We start from the raw sequence: 5,000 nt of genomic DNA, 5'->3' as shown, positions 1-5,000 counted from the left end.
TCCTTGGAATTCGCCGACCGTAGAAATATGGGCGGACCGGAGAGAGAGGCTAAGGGAGGGAGAAGGAAGGGTGGGTGAGTGGGTGGGTGGGTGGGTGGTTGCGTGTGTAATAGGAATGGGGTGGAGTGGGAGGGGGGGGGGAGAGGTTATCGATAAGGGTGACTGCGGCCGCGCCCTTCAACAACGCTCCCGGAAGATCGTTTACGCTCCGTATCTGCCGCTCGTTGAAATCTCGGCAGGTGCTACGGGACCTGCGCGGCGGGAACAATGCGCCGGGAGGAGTTCGTTCCGTCGGCGAGCAGGTGGAGGAGGCGCGGCTGGAGAAACAATAATGCCTACGAAGCTCTGGCCAGGTGTGAAGGGATTGGGACAAGGGTCAAACACAGAAGTGTTATAGCTGGGGACCGGAACTCCGGATCCCGCGTTCGGATTGGTGAAAGGAGGTCTTGGGTTTGATGGTCTTTGTCTATTCTGCGGTCTGGTTTGATTGAATTCGATCGATTGTTTTCCATTTTGCGATCTTTTGAGGAGGAGGAAGTGCAACAAAGGCGCACAGTGATAAACATCTAGATATTTATATAATATATCGTGTGGTTAACAGCGTCATTGTGAAATGATTATGGTCTACTTTGTTTTCCTTTTCTTACAAAGCTCCCAGGGAACAATGCGCCATAAATAAACAGAACAACAGTTCGGGTAAACCTCTTTCTCGACTCCCGGCGGGGACTTCCGGCCAAGACGTAGTTTTACGACTTGCTTCTTCCGCAGAGCAAGCGGACTCCTTCTACCCCGCGTGGAGGCTCTTAGTTCGAGGACGTCCCGCGCCTAATGAAGATGGAGTGTCAGCCGTTCAATATTGTGACACTGTCGAGCGTTCACCATATGTTGTTCCCTCTTATGGTGTCGCTTCTCGAGGCAAAGTCGTTACTTCCCAGGCTTGTTGGCGACTCCTTCCCGATGACGTCATTTGTTGCGTTTTCTTTTGGTTATGTCATCGGCAACCAATTTTCCCCCCTTGGTTATACTTCCCAAAGCTGCACTTGTCTGTTTGATGTGATCCTGTTAGGGTTTGACTTCCTGTGGTGGTACTATTTTTATTCGTTTTCTAATTGGAATGGTATGAGGTAATGTGTTATAAGAGGTGCATTTCATTAGATATTTATTTCATGAACATAACACAACGATTATGTAACTCGGTTTTTTACCTTGCCTACTTTCACTTTAATATAATCCGGAAAAAGAAACGCAATCCGTCTGCGCTACGTAAAAGTGCATGTATGTGAGGAGACTGGCCGGCTTTTTAGCAATCACTTGCAATTTCCTTCGACAACTTTGGGGACGACGATTGACATGTATAGTTGTGTGTTTGATATTACTACCACTACTACTACTATTATCATCACTGCTACTACTACTACTACTACTACTACTGCTGCTACGATTACTATCACAACTACTGTTACTCCTACTTCTATCATCACGTCTACGAATATGATTACCAAATACCAGAGAGACAGAGACAGAGAGAGAGAGAGAGAGAGAGAGAGAGAGAGAGAGAGAGAGAGAGAGAGAGAGAGAGAGAGAGAGAGAGAGAGAGAGAGAGATTGAGATTGAGATGATGACCATGTTGAATCAACCATTCTTGCATATTTTTATTGCAAATTGCAGGACAACTTACTGGCTAGCACGCAAGGGTCACATTGCGGTAAGTGGTCAGTGACAACATTCTGCTTGGTTGACTTGAGCTTTATAAATAGGAAACTTGTTGGAGAAAAATTCTTCTTTTACTTGTTTATCGATTGTTATCATTGTTAATCGTGTTTTTTATTAGTGGGGTTATTGCTGATATCGAGGTACTAATACTGTTATAATCGTTGTTATTCTGTTATAGTCTGTGATGTTTGTAAGTCTAGTATAATAATGTTTTAGTCATGATTTTCGTCACCACTATAACGATGATGATTATTATAATAGGATAACACTAGGTAGGGATAACAATGTTATTCTTGATATTTTTATTATGATCGTCTTTGTCGTTATAGTTATAAGGATTACTGTTATTTTTGTTGTTGTTTTTGGTGTTATTGACAGTTCACCTCCTACTACTATTGCCGTTACGTTGTTATGTCTTTTTTGCCACTACCATTATTACTGTAACTTCTAATTGTTATCACTGTTGCTGCGGCTGCTCCTAGTGTTGCTATTTACTAATGACAGTTGACTTTTTTGTGTGTCTGCGTGAGAGCGTGTGTAGCCTACGTTTGTATGTGCGCGTAAGTGTATAAGCATTTTAGATTAAGGGATCAGGTGCGTAATTTTGCCCTGTTGTAGCCCTTCTATTAAAAGATTTAAGCTAGACTACATGTCGTTACAGCTGTAACCGCCTCGTCATTGTCACATCGCTCAATGCCTACAAACATACACACAAAGAGAGAGAGAGAAAGAGAGAGAGAGAGGGGGGGGGGGCAGATAGCGAGACAGACAGAGAGAGAATGATAGTGATATTGCCACACAAGCAATATGGCTCTATCGCAATATATCTTACTTCAAGCAATCACGTCCACATTAGACCGCGAAATGACACTAGCAACTGCCAGCACACATCATCATCATTACCATCATCATCACCATCATCATTATCATCACCATCGTCATCATTATCATTATGATCATCATCATCATAATCATCATTATCACCACCATCGTCATCATCATCATTATCATCACCATGATCATTATCATCATGGTCCTAATTATCAATCATCACCACCATCATTATCATCATCATCATCATCATCATCATCCTGGAGTTCGCGACTTCAAACAGCTGTGTTCTGGGCAGGGTAACCAACCAGCGCAGCCTACTAAACTGAACCCAGTCGCGCCGTCTTCTTCATCGTTGCTGGGTTCACGCAAGTGGGGTTCAAGCCGCCGTGGGAACGTCTCTGGGTGCTCCTCGCATGTGGGGGAGGGGGGTGGGATTGGTGCTCGCATGGGATGTGGGGGAATACGGGGGGGGGGGGTGTTGGAGGTGTTTGGGGGAGGGGAGGGTGGGCATGGTACTCGCAATGGGTTGTGTGTTTGAGGGTGGGGGTAGGGGGGGTAGGGGGAGGGGTGTTGGCACTTTCTCTCTCAGACTCTGTTGGTACTTCCACTCCGCTCCGCGTCGCTTATGATGACATATCCTCTCTCTGCTGGTTGACTGAAGTCCCGCACTTTTTTTACAATCTCTCTCTCTCTCTCGATCGATCGATCGCTCGTTCTTTCTCTTTTTCTCTCTTTCTCTTTCTATCCATCTCCTCTTCCCTCCCTTTTTTCCTCCATCCATCCCTCCTATTCTTCCCTCTTTCCCTCCCCGCCTTCACTCCCTACCATTCTTCCATCTTTCCTCTCCAACCACTTCCCCTCCCATCCCTCCCCTTTTCCTTCCCTCCAACCCATGCCCCTCTTTCCCCCTCCCTACCTCCTCAAGACCGTGACGCGAGAGAGATCTTGCGAGATTCACAGAAGGCGATTACAGCAGCGAAACCTCCTGAAGGGATTTTTTTTTTCTTTCGGCTGAACTAAGTGTGTATGAGGTCATGGGAGATTTTTGTGTGTTTTCATTTTTTTTTTCTTTTTTTGTTGTGTAGGTTAAGGGGGCGGATTGCAAGAAGCGAGAAAGGGATTTCCTGTGGTTCTATCCTTTCTTTTTCTTTTGTTTATCTCTTTCACTTTCTTGTTATTCTCCCTCCCTCCCTTTCTCCCCTCTCCCCACCTCCCCACCTCTCTCTCTTTCTCTTTTTCCTTTCTTCTTTTCTCTCACTCTTTCTACCTTCCTCCCTTCCTCCCTTCTTCGTCCCTTCCATGCTCCCTCCAATTACCTGACTCATACTAGCTCCCTATATCACCCTAGATAACCCTACCATTAAATATTATTTGGGTAGCTATGTGTCTCCCTGGCCCATGCGTTACCATAGAAGCGGCCATGTATGCAACATACGATCATATGTTTGCACTCGGCTGTCTGACTTGGAGCGGAAATGCATGAGGGTGTGCGCCTGCATGCGCGTGTAGAGACCGAAACGATAACACCTGCTCTAGAATCAAGAGGAAGAAGAAGAAGAAGAAGAGGAAGTAGAAGTAAGAAAGAGGAGGAGGAGTAGAAAAAGAGAAAAGAACAGAAAGGAATATAAGAAAATATATATGTAAAGAAAAGAAATAAAGAAATAAGTTATGTGCCTCTCACGCGTGTCGGGATTTCAAATCGTTTATTGATGATTGGGAAATGCGATTAGGTGTGATTGGTTGGCATTCTGATTGACCTATCGACGCCGCTGTCTTCATTGCGCTGTCTGTCTTTGATTGCTTGAAGCTGTGAGTGCTGTTTGAGTGCGAGCGAGAGCAGAGTCGATACGGGGAGATACCTATGTTGCTATCCACACCCTAATGACGGTTACCGCGCCCATCCTGCCCAGGTGTTGCAAGCGCCGCCCAGGGGGTGACGTCACGTCCTCTAATAAAGCCAATAATGATGCAGGTGAAGCTGTGGTTGCGTGTGTGTGTGTGTGTGTGTGTGTGTGTGTGTGTGTGTGTGTGTGTGTGTGTGTGTGTGTGTGTGTGTGTGTGTGTGTGTGTGTGTGTGTGTGTGTATAGTTGCGCGAATCCCATTAATTTCTCTTTGTTTAGAAGCTTCTATTGTAAGCATATAATGTAATCTTTGTGCAGTGTGCGTTGTTTATATATATATATATATATATATATATATATATATATATATATATATATATATATATATATATGTATGTATATACACATGTATATACACATATACATATACATATACATATACATATATACATATGCATATGCATATACATATATACATACATGCATACATACATGCATGCATACATACATACATACATACATACATACATACATACATATATATATATATATATATATATATATATATATATATATATATATATATATATATATATCAATGTGTGTGTGTG

At 43.8% G+C, this 5,000-nt stretch overlaps 1 protein-coding gene across 3 annotated transcripts in view; it reads left to right on the top strand.

Annotated features, from left to right (window-relative positions):
- Positions 1 to 5,000, top strand: part of LOC122249478 (uncharacterized) — a 103,903-nt gene that overhangs the window by 14,487 nt on the left and 84,416 nt on the right. The window lies entirely within an intron of this gene.

This window comes from Penaeus japonicus, unplaced genomic scaffold, assembly GCF_977035675.1.
Source record: "Penaeus japonicus unplaced genomic scaffold, GWHDUDI00000001_assembly GWHDUDI00000027, whole genome shotgun sequence".
NCBI classification, from domain to species: Eukaryota; Metazoa; Arthropoda; class Malacostraca; order Decapoda; family Penaeidae; genus Penaeus; species Penaeus japonicus.
The sequence above is the reverse complement of the archived record's forward strand: the minus strand, read 5'-3'. Positions and strand labels throughout refer to the sequence as shown.